The sequence below is a fragment of the Fringilla coelebs genome (genome assembly GCF_963513975.1).
Source record: "Fringilla coelebs genome assembly, chromosome: 28".
Classification (NCBI taxonomy): domain Eukaryota; kingdom Metazoa; phylum Chordata; class Aves; order Passeriformes; family Fringillidae; genus Fringilla; species Fringilla coelebs.
Window position 1 is genome coordinate 4,586,250 of NC_140054.1, and position 27,246 is coordinate 4,613,495.

The 27,246-nt window shown below is 50.1% G+C and overlaps 1 protein-coding gene across 1 annotated transcript in view; it reads left to right on the forward strand.

Moving 5' to 3' along the window:
- The window catches only part of CSMD2 (CUB and Sushi multiple domains 2), a gene marked incomplete at its 5' end in the record, with an annotated part of 252,580 nt that overhangs the window by 76,326 nt on the left and 149,008 nt on the right, over positions 1 to 27,246 (forward strand). The gene's annotated exons all lie outside the window — the stretch shown is intronic.

The window sequence follows — 27,246 nt, forward strand, 5'->3', positions numbered from 1 at the left end:
TGTGAGTTTAAAATCCAAAGGATGTTTGTTCAAAGCCACAGCGGAATTTCTGGAGCCTGGAAATGAACCAAAGGCACGGGGAAAGCAAAGGGGGATCTTGAAAGAGGCGGCAGAGCTGCTCTGTGATGGGTGGGGGGAGGCTGGGGATGGCAGAGCGGGTTGGGGGAGCAGGGCAGGGACAGGGATGGGGACAGGGATGGGGACAGGGAGGGGGACAGGGATGGGGACAGGGACAGGGATGGGGACAGGGATGGGGACAGGGAGGGGGACAGGGACAGGGATGGGGACAGGGATGGGGACAGGGAATAGGGACAGGGATGGGGACAGGGACAGGGACGGGGATGGGGACAGGGATGGGGGCAGGGACAGGGAATAGGGACAGGGATGGGGACAGGGACAGGGAATAGGGACAGGGATGGGGACAGGAAGGGGACAGGGACAGGGATGGGGATGGGGACAGGGACAGGGAGGGGGACAGGGACAGGGACAGGGATGGGGATGGGACAGGGAACAGGGACAGGGATGGGGATAGGGAACAGGGATGGGGACGGGGAACAGGGATGGGGACAGGGAACAGGGACAGGGATGGGGACAGGGAACAGGGATGGGGATGGGGGCAGGGACAGGGACGGGGACAGGGATGGGGATGGGGACAGGGACAGGGACAGGGACAGGGACAGGGAACAGGGACAGGGATGGGGACAGGGAACAGGGATGGGGACAGGGAACAGGGATGGGGATGGGGATGGGGACAGGGACAGGGACAGGGACGGGGACAGGGACAGGGACAGGGACAGGAGCTGCTCCCAGCCCTGGAGCTCTGGGTCCTGCCCCAGGGAGGAACAGGAGGGCACGGGGGATGCTCGGGGCTCTGCTGCTCCTCTGGATTTCCTGCTGCTGCTGGGCAGGGGCTGCTGTGCCCAGGTGGGTGCTGTGCCAGGTGTGTTCTGTGCCCACGTGGTTGCTGTGCCCAGGTGGGTGTTGGGGCAGGTAGATCCTGTATCCAGGTGTGTTCTGTGCCCAGGTAGATTCTGTGTCTTCTGCCCAGGTGGGTGCTGGGGCAAGTAGATTCTGTGCCCAGGTGTGTTCTGTGCCCAGGTGGGAGCTGTGCCAGGAGTTTTCTGTGCCAAGGTAGATCCTGTATCTAGATGGGAACTGTGCCCAGGTGTGTGCTGTGCCCAGGTAGAGGCTGTGTCCTGTGCCCAGGTGGATGCTGTGCCCTGTGCCCAGGTGGGTGCCCAGGTGTGTCCTGTGCCCAGGTGGATGCTGTGCCCTGTGCCCAGGTAGATTCCGTGCCCAGGTGGGTGCCCACCCCGTGCTGGTGCTGCCAGTTCTGCTGTCCCAGTGCAAACTGGAAGGTTCCCAGTGAAACCTCCCTGGGTTTGCATTTCCCCTCCCCTCAGCAGTGCCTGGATGCCCCTTCCAGCCCAGCCCTGGCACTTGGCAATGTGCCCTGGCTCCTGGGTGAGAGCTGGGCTTGGCAAGGGGCTCCTGATCCAGGGATCCCCCCCAGTCCCCCCTCTCTCCCATTTGCTGCATGTGCACAAGCTCAAGAAAAATCCTCTGCTCTTCTGAAACTCTTGATTTTTCACCCTCTGATTTCACCCTCGTCTCCATTTGAAGAGAGAAAAAGCTCCTGAGTCTGATGGCTGCACTTGATCATCTTAAAAGTCTTTTCCAGCCTTAACAATTCCCTGATCTGTATTGCCACATTCCCTCAAAAACCCATTTAAAAGCAGAAGTGTTGAAGCAGGAGGGGCTGTGCTCAATATCTGCCCCCCCCCAGAAAATCAAAAGCAGAACAGTCTCAGTGACTGGCATTTAGAACATTCTGTCATTGATTATTTTTTTTTTCTCTCAGGCTTTTAAGGAACTATAGATTTTTTAGCCTGAAATTAATATATCGGAATTTTTGTGGGCAGAATAAAAACCCTCGTTAAATTTTGCAATGTATCAAACAGCTTGCAATTAAAATTCATTTTGAAGTGAGTTAGCAGAAGTTTTGTTAATGTTTAACATCTTTATGGGTGTCATTCTTTGTAAATTTGGACTAATTGAGTCCAAAGGGACAAACTCACGGATTCTGCATTTGCTGTGGATGCCAGGCCTTGCTTTGCTTTTGGCATTTTTCCCCTTCCTTTATGCAAGTTCTGATTTTAGCAAGTTGCCAGGAAAGTAACTTATTTTGGGGGTTTTTTTTCTGCCCAACTGCCAAGAATCCATCTTCCTAAATCTCAGAGAGGCTGCAGCAAATCTCTGGGAAAGACAAGCGAGGCTCCACTGATTCCAAGGTGTTTCCTGGTGGGAAGTTCAGGAGATTCCAAATTGGATTTTTTTAGGTTTTCCTTCTAAAAATGTTGCTCAGAACAAGCTGCTCTGGGCATGTAAAAGCCTTGGCTGGGCTCCTGGTTGTTTCCTGAAACTTGGAGGTTTCCTTGACTGGAACATAAACCAGCCTGAAATATTTTGGAATTGGGAATTTTCATGTTTTTTACTCCAGTTGAATGTTTTCCCTGAGATCCCAAAACTGTTTATAGGGAGCAGTAAAAGCAGTGGGAAATATTTCAGGGTGTGTGGAATCCCAGACCAGAACCTGACCTGGAAGAGCTTTAAAATTCCCCTGGACTTTTGTGAGGAGGAGTCAGAGTTTGCAGAGTTGGTGTTTTGAAGACTCCTCCCAGCAAAACCCAAATTTTAATCCAAATTGAACCCAGATTTAATCCAAACCAGGGAAAAAATCTGGAGCAGGCTCTGCCAGGGCTGCACTCTTCAAACATCAACAACATCCAGCTCAGAACAGGCTCTTAATGGCACTTTATTGATTCATCTAAACTGTGAATAATTCTGGGAATTTCCAGAATTTGGAAATGGATTTGGCTGCTCTGAGGCTGCACAGGGTTGGATTTAAAGGCAGCAGCACAAATCAAATTGTCACTGCTTGGGGCTGCTCTGCCCCATCTCCCACACATGAAGGCACAAAACATCCCTGGCTCTAAGTTGTGAAGGTGGATTTTCTTTTTTCCCCCCCAGCAAAAAAAAAAAAAAAACATCAGGATCTGCTCCTTTCCCAGAATTCTGCTTCATTTCTGACTGGAGAACGTTTCAGGATTTTTTTATCTGATCAAACCCTTGGAAGTAGGGGATGATAGGCAAGTGAGCAGTGACACAACTCACATCAGCTGAGTGGAGAAGGTGCAGATTGATCTCTGAGGAGCTGGGAGAGCGAGAGAAGCTCCCAGCAGCAAAGGGCAGACAGAAAGCAGCTTTAAAAAAGCAGGAGATAATAAAGCAGAACCCACTGGCAGCACTCAAGAGTTTCTGCAGAATTCACGTTGTGTTAAGGTCACCCACAGAGGCTTCTTAAAAAGGACATTTTGCCCTCGTGCAGTTCTTGTTCTGCTGCCTTGGCAGCTGGGATCTGTGCCCTGGGGTGTTGAGAGCCCCTGCTCAGCTCAGGTTGTGATGCTCAGCCCTGCCAGGGCTTTGGCCACCTGGTGAAGCTGCTCTGGAGGGCACAGGGATGAGTTTGGGATTGAGGCAGGCAGGGAATTCTGCAGGGATTGGGCTCAGCCTGCCAGCTTTGGTCACCCCTGGCCAGAAAAACCTTGCAGGGACTGAGTGGGGGATGTGTTCTGCTCTTCACAGGCTGCCAGGCACAGGGTGGGGGTGTTGGTGTCAGGAAAATTCACCCACAAACACCAGAGGTTTGTGTCCAAAAAGGAGACAGAGCACTCCTGGAACTTTATTTCAATCAAGGGAGAGGCCATGGGGTCTCTCAGATTTTTAAAGGATTTTACCCCAATTTCCCAGCTGCATTTCCCTCTCTCTTTTTCCACTGGCTGAGGTATTTGAGAGCTTCAGACTTCCCAAATCTCCTAATACAGAGCCCCTTCTAAAGTTACCCCCCCTTTTTTTTCTTTTCCTTGTGTCAATCAGTGGAATTCCCATGGAATTATTGGTTCTTCCCATTGTTTCTTTCACCTCTCTGTATCTAACTTTATTTATCAGCTTATTTGTAAAGACAATTCCCTCATTCCTTTCACTGGGGTGTGTGTGCAGGGCTGGAATTTGATGGTCCCTGCGTGTCCCTTCCAGAATATTCCATGATTCCATAGTGCCTAGGAGAAGAATCACATCTTCACCCCCCTGGTGGATCATCCAAATCAATTCATCACCAGATTTAAGATGACAGCTTTGCCATCCCCATCTCAGTCACACCCAACTGGGACTGTGCAGCTGATGGGAAAGGGATGGAAAATGAACTTTGTCAATCAAGCAATTTCTTAAAACATAATTAATCCTATTTTACCTGGTGGTTGGAGTCTCCTTCAAGGTTATCTGATGACAGATTTATTGTTCATGTAGAAAATAAATGAATATTTTTTAACCCCACAATGCTTTGGGTTGGAAGGGGTTTAAAGATAATTTCATTCCAACCCCAGCCATGATGTGGATATTCTTAATCTGGGATGTTTGACACGTTCTGGGGTATTTGACACATTCTGGGGTGTTTGACACCCTCCCCATGAGAGCTGCAGCTCCCACCCCTGCCTGATGGAACTGGAATGTTGTGGCTTTAAGTGGAATGAGGAAGTTCACGAGCCAACCCGTGTTTTATCAGTGCAAATGATGAATTCTGGGAAAGCCAAAACTGGGTCTGTCAAGCTGCTGCTCCAATTGCACTTCTGAGAACTCAGCTGCTGCTTTTTTTTTTGGGGGGGGGGGGGTGGAAATTAAAAGAAACAGATGGGTTTGGAGTTCAGTGGGGGTGGCACACTTTGGAAACCTGCTCCGTGATCTCATCTCAAACTGGGGCTGGGGATTCCCTGTCCCCAAGGACTGCAGGGCAGGGAGCATCATCTGTGCTGCCCTGGGGAGTGGGAGAGCTGGAAAATCATTTTGGGAGCATCATCTGTGCTGCCCCTGGGGAGTGGGAGAGCTGGAAAATCATTTTGGGAGCATCCCTGGCGTGGGCTGGGCCGTGCTGGGTGTGGAAGGAGCTCGTTCCTGCCGTGATCTGTGATGTAAATCAAAGCTAACAAGGGGGGCAGGGTGTGCTGCCTCTGCAGCGCTCTGTGCAGATGGGGATGAGCTCGGGGATGTTCAATCTGTGCTTTCCTGCCTGCAAGATGGGCTTCAAAGAGCAGAGCTGTTGTTCCCCTCACCGTGGTCCTGGTGGCTCTCAGCTCTCGTGGCTTTTTGGTCCCATTAAAATCAAGCTGTGAACAGAAGCAGGTTATTGATTCTTGAGAGCGGGAGGATCCTTTGGCAGGCAGTTAATGAGCAGAGAACTCTTCCAGGCTCTGATTTTTCAAAGGGTGTTGAAGTTGTAACATCTCAGTTAACGCGTGACAAGGAGCCTGCAAAGCCTCGCAGTCATCCAGAATTAATCTGCTGCTAAGGGGGGGTTTAGGGAAGGCTTCTGCCAGGTTTGGCTGCTGTGGATTGGTTCCAAAAACCTTTTTGGGTGGCCACGAGTGAGGAGAGAGAAGAGGGTCCCCCTCCAATCCCTTCTTGCTGAGAGGAATAGAGGATTTTTCTCTCCAAACAAGCTGTGGGTCTGCTGGAGATAAAAGCAGCACTGGGAGAGAAAAGAAACAATGGGGAGGATTCCACTGATTGATGAATGGAAAAAGAGATTTGATTTTACAAATAAACTTTAGGTTTATGATAAATGAAGTTAGACATTGAAAGATGAAATAAAACAATGGGGAAGAAAAACCCCTAAATTCCATAAGAATTCAAAATGCAAAGGGAGGGTTGTGCATTAGAGGGGAATCTTTGGGATCAGGTGTTCTGGGGAGTCTGAACCTCTCAAGTACCTCAGAAATGGGGGAAGAGAGAAGGGAAATGCAGCTGGGAAATTGGGATAAAAAGGAGGCTGCATCCTCTAAAAATTGGGGAGACCCCAGGGGATGCCCCATGGCCTCTCCCTGTATTGGGATAAAGTTCCAGGACTGCTCTGTCTCCTTTTTGGGCACAAACCTCTGGTGTCTGTGGGTGAATTTTCCTACCATTGCTGTTGGGGATCACTGGGGTGACTCTCATCACCCCCTGGGGACACTGACACAAACTCAACCCCAAAGCTCCCCCTTCAAAGGCTCAGCTCCTCCCTGCAGCCTCCAGAAAGAATCACAGGGCTTGGTTTGGGGTGTTTGTTCATGGATACTCCTGGTGGATCCATGAACACAGACATGTGGGAGCATCAGTGCAGAGAAATTGATTAAATAAATCTGCTGCTCACCAGTCCTGCAGTGCTTCCCCTGCTCTTGCTGCCACACGAGAGCATCTCGTGCACACCAAAAGGAAAATTGCTGGGATGAGGAGAGTGGAGCTGGCTCAGGGAGAGGGGCTGAAGTGCCATTGTTCCCTCAGAACAAGAGGAGATCTCTGCAGAGGCACAGCTCTCATGTTCTCAATGGCACCACGAGTGCAGCAGCCACGTCTTGGTGCTTTTGTGCTCAATAATTGGATTTTTTCGTTTGGGTGAGGGAGAGTACAGAAAATTCTGGGTTGTTTACCCAAACTTTGAAGTCCCCAGATGTGTGTCTTGCACCTGTGGTGGCAGATGTGCGTTTGTGCCCCTGGCCAGGCGCAGGGAAGTGGATTTTGGAGGGCTTTGGATAAAGATCTGTCACTCCTGGCTTTTCCCTTCTGCTCTGAAACTCATCCCCTTGGAAGCCCCCACATGGAGAGGGCAGGGACAGCAAATCCCAAGGACAGGGACAGCAAATGCCATCCTGGACAGCTCTCAGGTGATTCCATGTAGCTGGCCTGAAGAGAAGGTTGTGCAGGCAATTTCCAAGGTGTTTTAAAATCATTTTTCCTGGAGCAGTGACAACGCAGGCAGCATTATGATAAAAATGACATTCCTGGGTCTGTAACAGTGCCATTAATGCTAGTTCTGAGCACATGAAAAAGGTGCTGAGGCTCCCAACGAGCCAGAATCGTGCCAGTACTGAGAGAAACCATTTTCTGCAGTTGGTTTATTGCAGGTTTTAACTACAGTGTGAAAGCAGAGGAAGGAACCCACCCCAGGTCCCCGAGATATGTTCCCCCCATAATATCCATATTTATCGCTTACCCCCCTCCTCCATCAGCTGCCTGCAGCTCTTCCAGGATCATTGTTTCCTCTCTGCTGCTGGAAGGCATCTCCCAAAGTGTTATTTCTCCTTGTTAATGCTTTGCTCTCACAGTTATTTCCATCTCTAGTCTCCACACCATTAGTAGGAAACACATCCAGGTGGATAACGACCAATTTCCAGCGCACTGTTTCCCATCCCTTCCTGTTTTCCTGTCACTAGAAGATTTCCTGCTGCAGATAACTGGAATTTTATTGTGTGTTCAGAGCTGGCAGAGTTGTCTGTCAGCCTCTCAGGTGCTGTTCAGCTGAAGGGACTGGTGGGAATGGCCAGACTGGGAGTTTATTGGGGTGTCCTTGTAAAAAATGGATATTTTCAAGCAGAGCTGCAGGAATTTGGAGCCATTCCTCAGGACCAGTCCTGTGTGATGGGTTCAATTGAGTGGAACCCATGTTCCAACTTCCCTGGGCCTGATTTTGCCTGAGTGCCACTTGTTTATGGAGCTTGCAGGCTGAGGGATGGGGGAACGCAAAGATTCCGTGGAAAGCGTAATTGGCTGGGCGATATCTGGGGCCTTTCTGACCACTTCATATTTGTAACGTGCCAAAAATAGCTGCTCCTTCTGCTGGAGCCACGGCTGCTGCAGCTGGGAATAGATTTTAATTGATGGATCCTGTCAGGCTCTCAGCGGCCGTGCAGGCAGGAGAACCATTAAAGTGAAATTTCTTGTCCCTGCTCACTTCAACACTCTGCTACCAGCTCATGGCAGCCTTGCAGTTTTCCCTTAATATCTCCAGCTTTTGTACCTGTATCCCAGGGCCATATCCTGGGATTTTGGGTTTCCCAGCAGGGAGAGCTGCTTCGTGTCCTGGTGGTATGGGTGTGCAAAGAACTGACAAAATCCTGTGGATGGAATAAGGGACAGGAGCTCCTCAGGAGTTGTGTGGAATAAGGGACAGGAGCTCCTCAGGAGTTGTGTGGAATAAGGGACAGGAGCTCCTCAGGAATTGTGTGGAATAAGGGACAGGAGCTCCTCAGGAGTTGTGTGGAATAAGGGACAGGAGCTTCTCAGGAGTTGTGGAATAATGGACAGGAACTCCTCAGGAGTTGTGGAATAAGGGACAGGAGCTCCTCAGGAATTGTGTGGAATAAGGGACAGGAACATTTGAGGAGCTGTGTGGAATAAGGGACAGGAACTCCTCAGGAATTGTGTGGAATAATGGACAGGAACTCCTCAGGAATTGTGTGGAGTAATGGACAGGAACTCCTCAGGAGTTGTGTGGAATAATGGACAGGAACTCCTCAGGAATTGTGTGGAATAATGGACAGGAACTCCTCAGGAGTTGTGTGGAATAAGGGACAGGAATATTTGAGGAGCTGTGTGGAATAAGGGACAGGAACTCCTCAGTTGTTGTTTGCTGGAGACTTTTGGAGCTTGGGGAAGATGTGGCATTGACCTGGGACTCTGGGATGTGACCTTGTGTGGGAATGAGCTGTGGCCATCCCTAAAGAGCATGGAAAAAGGCTGTGGTCAAGAGGAGAAACCCTCCTCCAGCAGGGTCAGGGAGCTGTGTGGGTTCGGGCTCTGAGTTGTTGCCCCTTCCCAGGGCTTTTTCCTGGGAAAAGCCATGTTTCTGTGTTCCTGCACCCTCCTGCTCCCCCATCTGCATTCACTGTGCCTCCTCCCCAGCTCCAGGACCTGCTGTTGGAGGACCAAAATCCCTCCTTTGCAGAAGGAGCTTATTTTAAGTCCTGGTTTGGAGAAGTCATTGCCGTTCTTGTGGATGTGCAGGAGCATCCATGCCCACCCCAGCCTCCTCACCGCCCACAATGGCAGCAGCTCCACTAAACTCAAGTTCCTGCCTGCTCAAAGACACCAGAGCGGGCCAGGGTTTGCTGCAATAACAACTCGGAATTTTATTGGGACATTCCAAGGAACTGCCATCTCAGGTAGGAACAGCCATCTCAGGTAGGAGCTGCCAGTGCGGGTAGGAGCCGCAGTCACAGGCAGGAGCTGCAGTCACAGGTAGGACAGGAGGAAATTCCGCAGGCTGGCCGCCTTGGTGGTGAAGGAGACCATGAGGTTCTTCATGGCCCTCCTCCGGCTGGACATCCTCGGCCTGCTCCGGCTCCTGGTCCTGCGGTGGATCCTCCTGCGGATCCTCCTGCCCTTCAGCCGCTCGGCCGCCTCCTTGTACATCTCCTTGTCCTCTTCGGGCAGCCTGCGCCACATCCTGCCCAGCCTCTTGGCCGTCTGCACCACCGTCATGTTGGGGTAGCGCCTCTGGAGCCGCCGGCGGTGCCTCTCCATGAAGAGGAAGAAGGGCGGCAGCGCGCGCCCGGAGGAGCCGAAGCGGACGCTCTTGGCGAAGCGCCGTCCCCTCCTGGCCCGCAGCCTGGAGCGCATCCTCATGGACCTTCCCCGCAGCATGCGGCCGGGCCGTTGGATGGTGATGCGGAACAGCATGGTGGTGCTGGGCCGCCGGCCCGAGCGCACCGGCCGGGCCATGGCCGCGCGGGGCCGGCCGGGCTGGGCCGCTCGTGCTGCTGCTCCTGCGGTGCCTGGAGCTGCTCTGCGGGGGCTGCAGGGAGCGCCGGGCTGTGCTGCCCCTCAGCACGGCCGCCGCAGCGCACTGGGCCGCAGCGCGCCGACGACGGGCCAGGCCGGCGCCGGCGTCACTGCGGCGCTGTGACATCAGCTGCCAGCGGCCAATCGGGACGGGTCAGGCCGGCTCCTTGCAACGCTATTGGCTGGAGGGGGTGCTGATGTCATAGTTGGCGTGGTGGTACTGGTGTGGGAGAGCTCCCGTGGACGGAATGTTGGGGTGGTGGCACTGGGGACATGACGGGCCCAAAGCCGAGCAGGACGGGCCAGGCCTGGTCCCTGTGACTGTGTGGGCTGGAGGGGGGTCCTGATGTCATCGCCATGGGGGCAGAGCAGATCTTGGATGAGGTGGGGGCATTCCGTGGATGGAATTTTGGGATGCGCCATGGTGACATCACTGGGCCCTGGGGACACGAGGGGCCCAAAGCCGAGCAGGATGGGCCAAGCCTGGTCTCTGTGACTGGGTGGGCTGGAGCAGGGTCCTGATGTCATTGCCATGGGGGCAAAGCAGATTTTGGATGAGCTGGGGACATTCCGTGGATGGAATTTTGGGATGTGCCATGGTGACATCACTGGGACCTGGGGACACGAGGCTCCCCAAGCCGAGCAGGACGGGCCAGGCCTGCTCTCTGTGACTGTGTGGGCTGGAGGGGGGTCCTGATGTCATCGCCATGGGGGCACAACAGCCCTTGAATGAGCTGGGGGCATTCCATGGATGGAATTTTGGGATGTGCCATGGTGACATGTGGTCCCCGGAGCAAATCAGAGGGAGCCAGGCCTGGTCCCTGCAACCCTGTGGGCTGGAGGGATGTGGTGATGTCATAATCGTGGTGACGTCACGGCCATGGTGATGGAGCAGTTTGGTGGAGTCAGGAATGCTGCATGGATGGAATTTGGGATTTGCCACGGTGACATCACTGCTGTGGTGACACATGGTCTCCCCAGCCCACCAGAAGGAGCCACACCCTGTTCCTGTTCCCCTGCTGGCTGGAGGGATGAGACAGTGTCATGGCCGTGATGATGTCACAGTGATGGTGCTGATGTCATGGCCATGGTGGTGACATCACATCCCTTCACCCACAGCGCCCCTGCTCCTGCTCCAGGATTTTGGCTCCGTTTCTCACCCAGTGTTTTACAAACCTGTAACACCCAAGGAGGGCAGTGGAGCCCTCGGAGTTTTTGTCATGATAAAATGCGGAGCCGCCGTTCGCCGCTGCGAGGTGGCAGCTGATAATGGGAAAATGGTTTAGTAGCAGCCCTAAAAATAATTGTCTGTGACAGCTGTTCCTTGGTTCCTGTCAGGAGAACCACTGTTATTTAAATCCACAGCCCTTGGACTCCATGGCTAATTTATTTGGGTGGACTTTTCATTAATTTGAAAGGTTCTGCGGGTTTAAAAGCCTTCATTAATTACGCTTTAGCAGATGGGAATGCAATAATGTTCTGCAGGTTTGTCTGGGAAGAAAAGAAATTCCCAGTGGTTTGTTTGGTTGTTTCCAAAAGGTGAAATCAGTCGTTCCCAGGCAGAGGTGAGCTTGGCTGTCCCTGTCAGAATTCTTGTGACTGAGGACAGGACTATGAATAAAACAAATTGAAATTTTGACCACTCATTCTGAGTACAAGGTGATTTATTGAAGTTCCCAGTAGTGTTAAATATTCATATGTAGCCGATTGCATAAGTACTAAATTATGAAACAGCCCCTGTTCTGTGGAACTTGTCTCTCTGAAAGGTGAAGATGGGGGAGCAGAAGCTTTGGAAGTCAGGAGCCATCCCTGAGTTACACATGGATAACTCTGGAATTGTGTAATTCCAGCACAGTTAGGACTTGTGTAATTGCTGGGCTGGTTAATCCTGGCAGAGAGGGGCCAAGGACTCGTCAGGCTCCTGGCAAAATCCAGCCTGGACAGAACTGGCTTCCACTTCCCCTGCTGTGTTTACTCCAGTTGTTTTCCAGTGGCCTCAGCCTGGTAAATAAACTCAGTTTGTCCCACCAGCCTCGTTCCTTTCATGTCCCTGCTTTCCCTTTGAGTGGAGAGGGTGATTTGCATTCCATTTATCTCTTCCTTCCCTTGTTTCCTTTGCTCTCCAAAGAGAACCTGCCCTGGTGATTATTCTGGGGCAGTGAAATAATTTCATTCCAGCAGTCACAGGTCCCTTCAGCAGGTGCTTTATTATCTCAATAATTCAGCCTAAGAGACTTTCCAGCCTCCCCAATTCCCACAGTTCAGGAGCTACAAATAAAATTCTTTTGCTCTTTCCTTGATTTGGTTTATTTAGCCTTTTTTTTTTTTTTCCTGTGTTCTTTCCAGATCCTCCCCAGGAATTATATTTAAATGTGGAATTGATGCTGTTCAGCCCAATTGCCTTAAGGGGTGCATTGTGTTAAAAGGCACATAAAGGCAGAGCTGTCCCACTTGGGCTGGGTCATTTATAAAATTCACTTTGAATCGAGGCCATTTATCTGAATTCAGCACAATGTTTGCTCATGTCCCTGGATTACCTACATACTCCATCAAAATAGGTCATTTAGGTCCAGGGAAATCTGGGCTAGAAGTGCTGGAATAAACACAGGGCACTGCTGGGGTGGGACACATCCATCCATCCTTTCTCCAACACAGAGCTGGGTTTAACCCTCCACCAATTTTATGGGGTCTCTGCACAGAAAAAGCAGAATAAAGCACCTTCATTGCTCCAGTTTCCTCTTTTATTGGAGGATTTCCATGTGGAACAGTGATTGTTAAGGACAAATCATTGGTGGGGAGCAGAGCCCAGGAAAACCAGGCTTTGGACACAGAGCTTTTCCTGTGGCTGCTCCAGGTGTTTGTTTAATCATGGGAATACACAAAAAGACATCCTGGAATTGGTGGTTCAGGGGGATTTGTGTCCATTTTCCATCCTGAACCTGAACAAGGCCCGTGGCTGTGCTGGCACCTTCTCAGTGCCCTGATCTCATCAGGGCAGAGGGTCCAGATGTGTCCTGAGACTGCCCAGACCTGATCAGGAAGGAGAGATTTTTGCCACCAGTCCTGCTTGTGGACCTGTTTGGATTTGCAATGAAAAGCAGAATTTGCAAAGCTTGCATTTAGCAGATAATATTGTCTCCAAAGAGGCAAAATGGAAAAAAAAAATTAAAAAATAAAAAACCAACCACAAAATGCCACAAAAATGCCCAGAAACCCCTCACAGAACTTGGCCACTGCTCTGCCTTGCCCTGTTAGGTAATGAGTGTTGATGAAGGGATGGAATTGGCTCCAGTTTGCTGAGGTGGGTGAAAATTCCATGCCAGGAGGAATAACGTCAAAGGCAAGCCAGGAAAATTAACAGGAGGAGAAGACTCTCCATGAATTGCAATTAAAGTTGAGGTAAAGCTGTTGCCAGAGCGCTCCCAGCAACGCTCCCAGCCCCTCCTTGTCAGGAGCAATCCCTGGAATACACAGCAGCTCCTCATTGGAAATAACAAGTTTTTACTGTTACTTTTAAAAAAAGCTGGAAGTGAAAACAGCCTCTTGACAGAAACCATCAGGACACACACACAAAAAAAAAAAACCCTAAAAAAAAAACTAAGCAGGAAGATGAGAAAAATGTCACTGCTCGTAATGATGTTAATTAGGAGGTAAATGAATGTTGACATTTGAGAGCTGAGCTGAAAGGATCAGACGTGTGAAGGTGTGGAGGATCTGTGTGGAGTCTGATGGAGGGAGAAGCTGAAATGTCTGGAAGATTCCCATCCCTGCAGGAGCAGGAGAAAGGAAAAGGTTCAGCATTTCTTTGTTGGTTCTCATCATTACACTGCTTTTAAAATCTTCATGTCTTGGAATCTTCCCTCTGATTTGGGGTGGCAGGGAAAGGTCTCAGCGTGGGGATGGGGCCTTAAAAATCCCAAGGTGAAAAGAAAATACTGTATTTTATAATCTGGTGCTGTCTGGGTGAATTTTTGCATTTATTACAGGTACAGGTGCTCTCAGGTGGGTAGAGCTGAGCTCAGAAGCTCTGTTGAATCCCAACAGGTCCCTGTGTATCTCAGGTGATTCCCTTCAGCCCAGTCTTGGTGCCTCTGCTGGTTTTGGGGTGTTTTGGGGTGTTTTGGGTTGTTTTGGAGTGTATTTTGTGGTTTTTCCTCATGCAAAGCAAAGGGGAGTAGATCCATGGAATCGTGGGGTGGGTTGGCAGATGTGGAACACGCGGGACGTGTCCTTCCCCCTTTTGTTGTTTTCTTCTGTTAAGGTCAAACCCTTTCACTCATTCCTTGAATCCACATTGTGCCTAAATTCCAGAGCCTGGGACACTTGATTTTTGGCTTGGAGAGTGAGGAATCCTTCCCCTCAGGAATTCATCCCATGCTGCCATCCATCCCTCCTGCACTGCTGAGGGTCAGCCTGGTGTTTTTGCAAACAATAACTTTTATTCCCTTTTTTTTTTTTTAATTTCCTCAGTCTCCTTTTTCATGCTGTGAAGTCAGGGATCAGGGAGGTGTCTGTCCTGGGAATTGGGGCTGCTCAGCAGGTGTTCCCCATCTTTAGGGCCTCGTCCTGCCAGGTTCTCCTGGCAATGCTGCACTGCACCAGCAGAATCTCCCTGGAGTTGCCTTACCCCGCTCACTCCATCCTCAAACCCACTTTATCCCCTTTGCAAACCCTGTGGATTTTATGCTCCCAGCTCTCTCCTTTTCCTCCTTTATTGTCCTGGTGGGAAGTGCAAGGGACAGGAGGGGAATGGTGCCTCTCAAAAGCTGCCAGACCTTCAGCTGCATGTCATAAACCCGCTCCTTTCTCTACAATTCACACCATGTTGCCTTTTATTCCTCATCCTTTTTAGTGGGAGTACTTACTCCTGTTTCCCACTTTAATGCAATTATACCACACTTCTCCTTTCCCATATCCCAGGAAGCTGCCCAGCCATTACATGGCATTAAATGGAATAATTGCAAGATTAGGTTCCTTCGGCCCGGCCATAAAAAATGCCATTACAGAGGAACTGCAGGAGAGCGCCTGCAAAATCAGGCTTTGAGGCTGAAAGCTCTGCAGGCATATTTTTATTGTTATTGTCCACCCCAGGGCCTCTGGGAGAAGGAAGCCAAGAGAATTTCTGGGGTTTTTGTCCTCTGAGGAAGGAGAGAAGGCGGGAGTGGCTTCATGTGGGGTGGGTGGGATCAGCTGGGCTCTGTTGTCTTCAGTGAGAATTAAAAATACAAATTGGCAGCCCTGGAGGCACCCCTGGAGAGCTTGTCCAGCTCTGGGATCCTCAGGATGGGGCCAGGACCTGCTGGAGAGCTGAGGGAGGGCCTGGAGCGGGAGATGCTGAGAGGGACCCTCAGCCCTGGGTGTGCCGTGGTGTCCCTGAGTGTCCCTGCGTGTCCCCATCTGACCCTGGGTGTCCCTGCGTGTCCCCATGTGTCCCTGAGTGACCCGGTCTGTCCCTGTTGTGTCCCTGTCCGTCCCTGTCCATCTGTCCCTGTGTCCCCCTGTGTGTCCCTGTCCATCCCTGGGTGTCCCTGTCCATCCCTGTCCGTCCCTGTCCGTCCCTGTCCATCCCTGTCCATTCCTGTCCGTCCATCCCTGTCTGTCCCTGTGTCCTCCTGTCCATCCCTGTGTCCCCCTGTCCATCTCTGTCCATCTCTGTCCATCTCTGTCCATCCCTGTCCATCCCTGTCTGTCCCTGTATCCCCCTGTGTATTTCTGTCCGTCCCTGTCCATCCCTGTCCATTCCTGTCCGTCCATCCCTGTCCATCCCTGTGTCCATCCCTGTGTCCCCCTGTCCATCCCTGTGTCCCCCTGTCTGTCCCTGTCCATCCCTGTCTGTCCCTGTCCATCCCTGTGTCCTCCTGTCCATCCCTGTGTCCCCCTGTCCATCTCTGTCCATCCCTGTCCATCCCTGTCCGTCCCTGTCCATCCCTGTCCATTCCTGTCCGTCCATCCCTGTGTCCATCCCTGTGTCCATCCCTGTGTCCATCCCTGTCCGTCCCTGTCCGTCCCTGTGTCCCCCTGTCCATCCCTGTCCGTCCCTGTCCATCTGTCCCTGTGTCCCCCTGTGTATCCCTGTCCCTTCCTGTCCGTCCATCCCCGTCCATCCCATCCCCTTGCCAGCTCACAGACGGCTCCTGGCTGTCCCTGTGCCCTCTCTGGGCTGGCTCTCAGAGCTCCTGACGAGCTGAAGTCACCTCCCAGCACCTGGGCCTTGTCACCATCGTCCCTCTGCTTCATCCTGAGCTCTCCTCAGGCTGAGCCCGGCTCTGGTGGCACCCCCAGAGCAGGGAGGGACACAAAGGACAGCAGAGCCACCCCTGAGCGAGGGCAGGGGACGCTGATAAGGAGCTGATGTGGGAGGAGTGACTTGAACTGCTGCATGGAAATGGGGAGTGCTGAGTCCCCAGATAAGATGTGGGCAGGTGAGATAACAGAGGTTCAGGAGGGCTGATCCTGGGAATATTTCCTGCAGGGGGAATTTCTGCCTGCTCTGCCTTGATAGGGAGGTGACCTCCCTCTGCTGCCTGCTGTGCTTTGGGTGATATTTGATATTTGGGTAATATTTGTCAACAGAACAGACCAAACAGCGCCTTGATTTGTGTTCTAACTCACCTGCTGTTTGTAACGGGCATTTTCATGAGAGAGGCAGCCAGGGGAGGGTGTGTAATTTAATCTCCTGGCTGTAAAAATCCATTTCTGCTCGTACTTGTTGATAATGTAACTGTGACACAGCAAATATGAAATGACTCGAGTGCTCTTTGATGGAGTTGTCATAATGAAGGGTGAGCTGTACCCACAGGTACAGGATGCTGCTCAGTTTGATGGACAACTGCAACAATTGGGGTTTTTTTCCCTTTTTTTTGGTGTTGATTGTCCTTCAAATATTAGCAACATTTTTTTATAGCTGCCCTCTCTGCAGTACTTTCACCTGCTGTTGTCCAGGGCTCCATAAAATAACGATTTTTGTTTGAACTAAAGAAAAACTGACTGGATGACAAAGACCAGGTTTGGATCAGGGTGGACTTGTTCCAAGGAATTCCAAGGGCAGAGCAGGATCTCCTGTAAAATGAACATTTTGTGTGATCATCAGCTGCTGTCAGGAGTACAGATGAAATCCTTGGAGGTGTAAATTTCAGAAAAAGAGCAGAAATTACCCTTGGAATGAAACCAAACCTGGTGTTCCTGATTGTGCTGGATTAGTCCCATTCTCCTTAGGATCGATCAGCCCCAGGATGTTCCTCCCCAAGGCCTTTTCCTGGCCTTTCCCTAGCTGGGCTGGATTTGTCCCATTCCGTGGGAGACCCCAACCCTAGGATGCTCTCCAAGGCCCTCTCCTGGTGTCCCTGGCCATGTTGGACTTGTCCCACTCTCCCTGTGACCATCCCAGCCCAGGATACTCCTGCCCAAAGCCCTCTCCTGGTGTTCCTGGTGCTCCTGGCCATGTTGGACTTGTCCTACTCTCCCTGTGACCATCCCAGCCCAGGATGCTCCTCCCAAAACCCTCTCCTGGTGTTCCTGACCATGCTGGATTAGTCCCATTCTCCTTAGGATCCATCAGCCCCAGGATGTTCCTCCCCAAGCCCTCTCCTGGTGTTCCTGGTGTCCCTGACCATGTTGGACTTGTCCCACACCCCCTGTGACCACCCCAAGCCCAGGATGCTCCTCCCCAAGAACTTTTCCTGGTGTTCCTGGCCATGCTGGACTTGTTCCATTCTCCCTGTGACCACCCCAACCCCAGGATTCTCCTCCCCAAGCCCTCTCCTGGTGTTCCTGGCCATGCTGGGTTTGTCCCACCCTTCCTGTGACCACCCCAAGCCCAGGATGCTCCTCCCAAAACTCTCTCCTGGTGTTCCTGGTGTTCCTGACCATGCTGGATTAGTCCCATTCTCCTTAGGATCCATCAGCCCCAGGATGCTCCTCCCTAAGCCCTCTCCTGGTGTCCCTGACCATGCTGGACTTGTTCCATTCCCCCTGTGACCATCCCAAGCCCAGGATGTTCCTCCCCAAGGCCTTTTCCTGGTGTCCCTGGCCATGCTGGGTTTATCCCACCCTTCCTGTGACCATCCCAGCCCAGGATGCTCCTCCCCAAAACCCTCTCCTGGTGTTCCTGACCATGCTGGATTTGTCCCACTCCCCCTGTGACCCCCCCAACCCCAGGATGTTCCTCCCCAAGCCCTCTCCTGGTGTCCCTGGCCATGCTGGGTTTGTCCCCAGCTCCTGGCACTCAGCTCTGAGTCCTTCCTCGCTGGTTCTGTAAGACTTTGGGAAGAAGAATGGCTCTGGTTCTCCCAGACACAGAGCAGCTGTTCCTGGCAGAGGCTGCCCTGGGATTTGTGCCAGTGAAATCTCTGCTCCTCCTGTGTCCAACTCCACCAGCTAAACCCATTGACAGCATGAAACTGCCTGAATTAACAAATTCCACCCCCTCCTCCCACCTTTGGGTGGAGCAGAGAGTTTCAGGTGCTTCCCCAGGGTTTGTGGAGCATTCTGGAGGTGAAATCACCCCTCAGATTTATGGGGTTTTCTGGAAGCCCCTCAGATTTATGGGGTTTTCTGGAAACCCCTCAGATTTATGGGGTTTTCTGGACTCCACAGTTTGCTCCAATCCATCTGTGTGACCTTGGCTGATTCTCTGCCTCCTTCCCACGTTTTACCAGTGGCAGGTGGAAGTTTTTTTTTGGGATTTGGCAGGCTGTGCCCTGTCTGGGGTGTGAAATAGGAATTGTGCACAGTGTGAAGATTTTAATGAGCATTTTGTAATGGCCAGAGTGCATCAGGCATCTTTTGTCTAAGGAGGAAACAAACAGCACTGGGAACTCGATAAATCCCCCTGGGAACTTGATAAATCCACCTGGGAACTTGATAAACCCCCCTGGGAACTTGATAAACCCACCTGGGAATTCCTGGCTGCCTGATGGTGGGAGCAGAGGGGCAGGTGGAATTTAAAATGAGATTTTTTTCCCTTTCCTGAGAGCTCTCACCCAGGGAATCTCCAAAGGAGTTGCTGCTGGGTGGGTGCTGGAATGTTTGGATGGACTCACTTTGCTGCTGAGAAGGTGCCACTTGATCCTCAGCAACAACAATTTATTCACTTGTGGTGAATTCCTGCAATTCTCTCAATAGCAAACACATTGAAAATGGATTTTTCTGAAGAATTCACCCAAAATGATAAGGCCAGGCCTGTTTTATGCTCTCCTGCTGGAGTTATTCAGGAGCTCCCCTAAATAAATAGGATGTTGCAAATGCCTTTTCACAATTTCTTTCTTGGCAGGGAGAGCCAAAGCTGGGTTGGAAAGGATGACTTTGGAAAGGAGTAAAAGAGGAAAAAACAAAGTTTTATTTCTCTGTTAGTTTCATGGAGTGGAAGTTACTGAAAAGCACCTTTCTTGTCCCTGCTGCTGTTAAATTAAAGCTCCCGCATGAGTTTATCAGTGAATGAAATCTCAGAGCTTCCTGTAGGCTTTAAGCAGGTAACTCCTTTTTTTTATTTTATTTGAAGAGTCTTTGAGGACAAGGTGGAATTCGGGGCAGAAATGAGAATTTAGCAGAACAATTTGTTGCTGGCACCTCTCACAGGGCTCCCACATCCTGGCAGAGGAAGGATTTATTGCCTTGCAGGTCTCCCGTGGAATAATGCAGTGTAAAATGACAATGTCAAAGCAAGTTAAGGATCTGCTTCCTTCTGAGAGACTTCCCTGCAATAATCCTGTGTATTAAACTTGTGGAGACACTGCAGGAATCACCAGGGGGACCATTTGGAGCAAAAGGCTTCTCCTTCAACATCATCATTACCCAGGCTTTGCTCTCCTCTCACTGATCCCAGATAATCTCTTCTCTTGCTGTCTTTTATTTTTTTAGTGTAAATCAGCACCAAGCTGCCCTTCTGAGGGGAGGGAAGGAGCTCTGAGCACCCAGCTCGGGTGGAAGGTGGCTCTTGGTGGTGGATAATCCTTGAGCTCCTTCCAGCCAAGCCATGCTGGGGATAAACTGGATTTTTGTAAGGGCAGGATTGAGGCACAGGAGGAAGGAGATGAAATGGGAGAAGCCTTTGTGCCTCAAACTCTCCCTGGAGTTGAGAAGGGTCAGAACCAACCTGGGAGTGCTGCTGCACTTGGTGGCATCAGTAAATTGTGAAATGCTCAACTTCAATCCTCCAGCCTCTGATTCTGAAGGGAGGAAGGAGCTCTGAGCACCCTGCTCAGGTGGAAGGTGGTTCTTGATATGGTGGATAATCCTTGAGCTCCTTCCAGCCAAACCACTCTGGGATTCTGGGGATAAACTGGATTTTTGTAGGAGCAGGATTGAGGCACAGGAGGAAGGAGCTGAAATGGGAAAAGCCTTTGTGCCTCAAACTCTCCCTGGAGTTGAGAGGGGTCAGAGCCAACCTGCACTTGGTGGCATCAGTAAATTGTGAAATGCTCACCTTCAATCCTCCAGTCTCTGCTCTCTGGGTAAATGCAAGACCTGGAGGGAAAAAAAAAAAAAAAAAGAAAAAATTACAACAAGAAAAACTCAAAAAATCAAGCAGCACCAGCACATGAATGCCTGATGGGAGCAGAGCTGCAGGAGGGACAGGCTGGAGGAGAGGACACAACTCACACCTGGTGGAGCTAACGTGGGGAATGGATTTGTAAAAAATTCTTCAAACCTGACAGAAGGTTCACACAGCGTGTATTTGTATGTAAACGTTGGGTTTAGGAATGTTCTGGAACAGGGTAGATGTTAATGAGAGGGAAATTGAATCAGAAACAAGTTTTAAAGGATGGTTTTGTAAAAGAAAGACTAGCTATTTTGGAGAAATGGGATTATAAAAGATTGATTGTGTTAGGATTTATGAAGGGTAGTGTTAGATGATTGGTTTGAAGGTGTTTGTAGTATGGTGTGGTGAAAGTTGATAGTGAATAAATACAGTGTATAGTGATTAGGGAATAGTTGGGGTTTGCTTGTGGTGCTGTGAATTGTAACACTTGCATTGTCTTACTTTTGAAACGAGACTGAAAACGGAATAAAAGTTTTTTTTAAAACCCCTCTCAGCTGCCCCATCTCTGGGTCAGCAAAGGGCTTAATCCGACAGAGCTGCCAGCGGACAGGGTCACTTCCAGCGAGTTTGTCACTTCCAGCGAGGCTCTTCCATTATTAATGTGACATCCCGGGATCAGCCCAGCCCCTCCCGCCTGTCTGCGGCTCGGCCGGGGTGACCTGGTTGTGCTCCGCTCCCGGAGGGAGCAGCTCCTGTGCCCGGGGAGCTGGAAAAGCGCCAGGATGCAGCTCCAGAATCTCCCTGGCAGCTTCTCGGGCTCCCTCTGCAGATTTTAGCGGGCTGAGACATCCCCCCATCCTGTAAGAGCCGGGGGGAGGGATGTGGGACTCCAGGTGCCCCTTCAAAATGCAGTTTATTGGATCTGTTAGGGAAATTCATCCCCAAACACCAGGGGTTTGTGTCCAAAAAGGAGACAGAGCAGCCCTGGAACTTTATTCCAATCAAGGCAGAGGCCATGGGGCATCCCCTGGGGTCTCTCACATTTTTGGAGGACGCAGCCTCCTTTTTATCCCAATTTCCCAGCTGCATTTCCCTTCTCTCTTTCCCCATTTCTGAGGTACCTGAGAGGTTCAGACTCCCCAGAACACCTGATCCCAAACATTCCCCTCTAATGCACAACCCTCCCTTTTCATTTCTAATTGTTATGGAATTTAGGGGTTTTCCTTCCCCATTGTTTCTTTCACCTTTCAATATCCAATTTCATTTATCACAAACCTACAGTTTATTTGTAAAATCAAATCTCTTTTTCCATTCAGCAATCAGTGGAATCCTCCCCATTGTTTCTTCTCTCTCCCAGTGCTGGTTTTATCTCCAGCAGACCCACAGCTGGTTTGGAAAGACAAACCCACCATTCCTCTCATATCTAAGACCTTACAGCAGCCCGGGGTTGTGGGTGACAGAGCTGTGCCCACAGCTGCCAGCTCCAGCTGCAGGCAGGCCTGGAGACACTTTGGTTTGGTTACAATGCATTATAAACTTTTCTTTTGGTTACAGTGCATTATTTACTTTTCTTTTGCCCACAAATGCATTATAGACTTTTCCTTGCTGAACATCTTCATACAGTAGAACCAATCTATACCTTAACTTTTACCTATAGCCTATCATAACCACCATCATCACCATATTCATGTTATTACTGCTCTCCAATCACTCACAGTCAGTACATCACAGTTTAAGCCAGAAGGTTTTTTTTTTTTCAGTTTTCTTGCAGTGGAAAATTCTGAGATCTTTTTTCTCCTTGCCACATTTGCTGCCTTGTTTGCCTGTGCTCTCTTTCTGCTTGGTAAAAACATCTTCTTGTTTGGGGTGGGTTTATCCTTTGCTCTAAGCCATAAAAACCCCTCCTAACTCACACCCCCTCCTTGGTTACTCAGACTGGCTCAGCAATTCTTTTCCTCTATATCAAAACTTGCTTCCATCTCTATCCCTTCTTCAAATTCTACATTCAAAAATCTTTCTGCTAACCACACATAGCTGTGAGACTTTTTTGTCAAACTTTCACCCTTCCCAACACCCTCCCTGCCTCCCCAGGCTGGTTTGGCAGTAAAACTCCGGGTTTAATGGAATTTAAGTGCATTGTTAGGGTGACAAAGCCGGGAGTGAGGCTGCCCTGCACGGAGGGCTGCTTGTTATTTATCTGCTGATAAACACAGCCCTGCTCCTTATCAGCACATCTCCCCCTGCCTGCCCGGGGAAAACAATCTCTGCAGCTCTGATATCCGAGCTTCAGAGGAAATTCTAATAAAGCTGTAGCAGGTTTTGGGTGGGGGGAGGATTTGAAATGCAGCATTAGAGAGCCTCAGTTGCATTCTGCTGTGCTGAATTAGGGGTGGCTGGCTCTGAATGGAATAAATCTAATCGTGTTTGTCACCTTGTGGTGTGACTGGAAGCAAGCTCTGGTTTCAGGGTGGGAGTGTGTGGGAAGTGCTTTGCTCCTGTCACTTCTTTTTATTGGGGTAATTAGCAGCCAGGGTGGGATTCATTATTAGATTATTTTAATTGCCAGGAGCACAAAGGTCTCCCTGTGGCTGCAGCACTGGCACGGGAGGAGGAAGAACCTGTTTTCCTTTCCAGGATAATCGAGGTTGGAAAAGCTCTCCAAGGTCACCCAGCCCAAATTGTCACCATTTCTTGTCCCCCAGCCACATCCAGACCTGCCCTGGACACTTCCAGGGATGGGAGCTCCAAACCTCCCTGGGCAGCTCCAAGGCCTGACCTCGTATTGTGCCATTAATTAATTAATTAACGAGCATCTTAAACAAAATACACTTAAGCAGGAGGAATTTCCTCATGGAAAGGCTGCTCAGGCCTTGCAATTCCCATTATTTTTGGGTAATGAGGAGTGCACTGCTCCTCCTGCAAGGAAAAAAGGTGTTTACATCTGTCCTTGGGGTTAAGATGGGTCTTAAAAACATCCCAGTGGGGAATTCCAGTCCTGAACCACTCCAGGGAAGGAGGGGACTGGAGGGAGCACATCCTTCCAGGGGAAATCCCTGGCTGCTCCTAGAAGTTCCTTTGCCTGGTTTGTAGGGTGGATTTTTGACACAATTCCCTCCAAGCAGAGTTGTTCCACGAGCCAAGCTGCTCTTCCCAAGTTTGGGGGATGATGTGGGGTCTGTCCTGCACCTCCTGAGGCAGCTGCAAGCTCTGGAGCAGAGTGAGGGTGCAGGAGAGGAGGAACAATGACTGATCTAATGGTTCATTTTCCTTGTAAAAGCCCACAGTGAGGAGAAGTCTCCTGCGACCCAGAAATGAGGTCTAGAGGTGCTTAAGTATATTTTGTTTAAGAGAGCAGACAAGCTCAAATAAGATGTTCAGAATTAATGGTACAGCTCTCCTGATAATTTGAGGAGAGGTTTGGATGAAAAGTTAAAAATACAGGTGAAGTGAATAATAATACACAGGGAGATGAAGAGCTGCTGAGAGGTGTCCCTGAGTTGTAGTGAGAGGGAAATGAGTCAGAATTGGCAGGATATCAGTGGAATAAAGGCTGGGAGGGAGCACAAACCCCTGGCTGAGCTGGGGATGGAGCTGAGAGTGACATTTGGGCTGGGCTCAGTTCTGTGCCCTCAGCAATTCTGGTTAAACTGAGCACCCAAAGCACCGAATCCAATCGTGGATGGTGGAATTCCAGAATGGGTTGGGAAGGGTCTTAAATCCCATCCAGTGTCACCCCATCCATGGGCAGGGACACATTCCATTACCCCAGCAGCTCCAGCCTCTCCTGGGGCATTCCAGGGATGATCCAGGTGTGTTCTTCTCCTTGGATTTCATGTTGACTGCCAGCCTTGACTCCTCCATCCCTGGAGATGCTCCTGGGATCTCCCCTTGGCTCCTCCATCCATGGAAAAGCTGCTGGGATCTCCCTTGGCTCCTCCATCCATGGAAAAGCTTCTGGGATCTCCCTTTGGCTTCTCTATTCATGGAAAAGCTGCTGGGATCTCCCCTTGGCTCCTCTATTCATGGAAAAGCTGCTGGGATCTCCCCTTGGCTCCTCCATCCATGGAAAAGCTTCTGGGATCTCCTTTTGGCTCCTTCATCCATGGAAAAGCTTCTGGGATCTCCTTTTGGCTCCTCTATCCATGGAAAAGCTTCTGGGATCTCCTTTTGGCTCCTCCATCCATGGAAAAGCTTTTGGGATCTCCTTTTGGCTCCTCTATCCATGGAAAAGCTTCTGGGATCTCCTTTTGGCTCCTTCATCCATGGAAAAGCTTCTGGGATCTCCTTTTGGCTCCTCTATCCATGGAAAAGCTTCTGGGATCTCCTTTTGGCTCCTTCATCCATGGAAAAGCTTCTGGGATCTCCTTTTGGCTCCTCTATCCATGGAAAAGCTTCTGGGATCTCTCCTCCTCCTCCTCCTCCTCCTCCCCTCAGCCACTCCAGTGGGTCTCACTTTGGGTGAAACACAGCCAGGGAAGAAAAAGGTGGATCTGAGCCTCCAGGAAGATGAAATTTCAGAGAGATTCAGCCAAAATTTGTGGTGGAGGCTCCAGGAGGAGCCAGGACCCAGCCTGGCTGATCTTAGGGATTATCAGCAGAGATCCAGGGGGGTGTCAGAACAGAGATTAAATGAACAGAGAGGTTAAATTAAATCACCAAAAGCAGTTCAAGGGGAGGAAAAAGAGATAAAACATCCCCAGTGATGTGCTTTGCTTTTATTTGGAGCTGCTGTTTGACTGCACCCCGATTCTGGGCAGCACCAGGAAACCAGGGCTCCCTCAAATTCATGTTTAAATCCATCATCTCCACGTATTTCACCTGAAATAACAGGATTTCAGATGGAATTCCTGCCTTTAGTCATGCCTTTGACTCCTGCACTGGGTTTGCAGCATCCACACCAGGAATTCTCATCTTATTTGGGTCCATTTAAAAAGAACAAATGGCCAAATTGATGATAATCAAATTTCAGGGTGCTCAGATCTGTGTGCAAACATCTCCTCCCGCTCCTCCAGTGCTTCTGCCTCACTTTGTGACACTTTATTGATTTTTTTTCCCCCTTTCCTTTTCTTCCTCTCTGCGTGGAAACAAATTAAAGCAGGAATTGGGATTGTAAATAGATAATGGGACGTGAATGCAGAGTAATCAGTGCCAGCCATGTACAGCCATACTAATTGTGCCAGGGGAGGGGATGGGATAAATGTTTAATGCCTGGAGTCAGTGGGAAGTGAGAGAGCAAGGAGAGAAGTAAAAGAGAGTTGAGGAGGCCTCACTTCAGTGCTTTTTCTCAAAAAAAGGAGTTTTGGATGGCATTTACCCCTCCCTGTTTGGAATAAAGGAATTGGGTTTAATGTGGAGGTTTTGGTGTCACACAGGGGAAGAACATCCCAGGTTTGGGATGAATCCACCCTTCAAGGATGTGCTGATCAAAACCAAATCCAGGGGAAGCTGAACCTCATTCAGGCAGCTTTGCTTCGTTGTTGTCTGCTTTTATCTCAGGCAGTTGAATTACAGCTGAGAAAGGGAAATTTGGCTCTGCATGGCTCAAGATCACTTCTGAGGGGTTTGCTGCTGCAGAATGAACAAGGAAATGGCCCTTGGGGGGTGAGAGCATCAAGTTTAAGGGTGTTGCCATAACAACCAGCCAGGAGAACTTCCTCAGGATGGGTTTGGGGCATCCCATGTTTGATCTCAGCCCCAAATCTGTTTGTTTGAACTCTGTTCTTTGAGAAAGTTTCCAGCTCAGTGGGTTCAGCTGCCTTGGAGTTCCCCAGGGATGACAAGAAGAGGATCCATTTCTGCTCCACCTCACCCTCCTGAAAGGGCTGGGAACAGAGATGGAGATAATCCATGGGGAAATGATTGGGAACAACCCTAAATCCCAGTCTTTAATCATCTCAGAGCACTGCAGGATCCAGGCATGGGAGAATCCAGGGTTTGGGTTGTACTGTAGGTGGCAGAGATGCTTTAGTTATGCACTAATCACCCTGGCAGCTCATTAAGGGGCTGGGAGCACAGGGCAGCCCCTCTGCCATTAATTAACTCTGCCAATTCCAGCCTGGCTCCCACTTGGAGGAGCTGAGGTCACCTCTGGGTGGCTGAAGGACTCTCCAGATGCTCCATGGGCTGTCAGATCTGCTGCTAAAAAATGGTGAATAATCAAATCTGAATTACCCTCAGGATGGAACAGATCCCCAGGATCATTTTGCTTTTGTTAAAAAAAAAAAGCAGGGAGTGTTGGAATGGCAAAAAAGAATGTTGGAATGGCAAAAAAGGGTGTTGGAATGGCAAAAATGGGTGTTGGAATGGCAAAAATGAGTGTTGAAATGGCAATAAAAGGTGTTGGATGCCAATAAAAGGTGTTGGAATGCCAATAAGGGGTGTTGAAATTGCAGTAATTTTAAAATAAGTGATAATTGGGGATTAAAATAATTAACTTTCATTAGGAGGAGCAGAGAGAGCATTGGTGTCCCCACCATGGTGAGTGTCACCATTGTGGACCTCAGTCTGAGTCTGAAGTGTTGTTCCAGTCTAAAACTTGGTTTGGGATAAAACTCAGCCAGGAATTGTGAGCTGGAGTTAAATGGAGCGACCAGCATCATATTTTAAAAGGAAATAAAATTCAGAACAGATATGAAGGGGCTGCTGCTGTGCTCTGGAGCTGCCCACCTCTGATCCTGGCTGGAATCTTCCTCAGCTTGGGATTGGTCATAAATGAAATAAAAAATAAAGAGGTTCTTGCCATCCTTTCCCTTCCTGACTTAAAATAAACAGATTTTGGAGTGGGGTTAAGCAAATGTGAAGAGGTGAGCTTGGGAATGTTCTGTGCCTTAGGAAAAAGGACTGGGAACCTCTGTCATGACAAACATGGAGCTCTCAGCTGGGAATCCCAGCAGGAAGGTGGGGATGGAGTGGGGAGGGTGCACAGAGGAGCCCCCAGACTCCTGGAGGAGGAGGAGAGGTGGGTTTGGGCTCTGTCCTGGCCTGGAGAGGTGGGTTTGGGTTCTGTCCTGGCCTGGAGAGGTGGGTTTGGGTTCTGTCCTGGCCTGGAGAGGTGGTTTTGGGTTCTCTCCTGGCCTGGAGAGGTGTTTTTGGGCTGTCACTGCCAGCTCCTGACA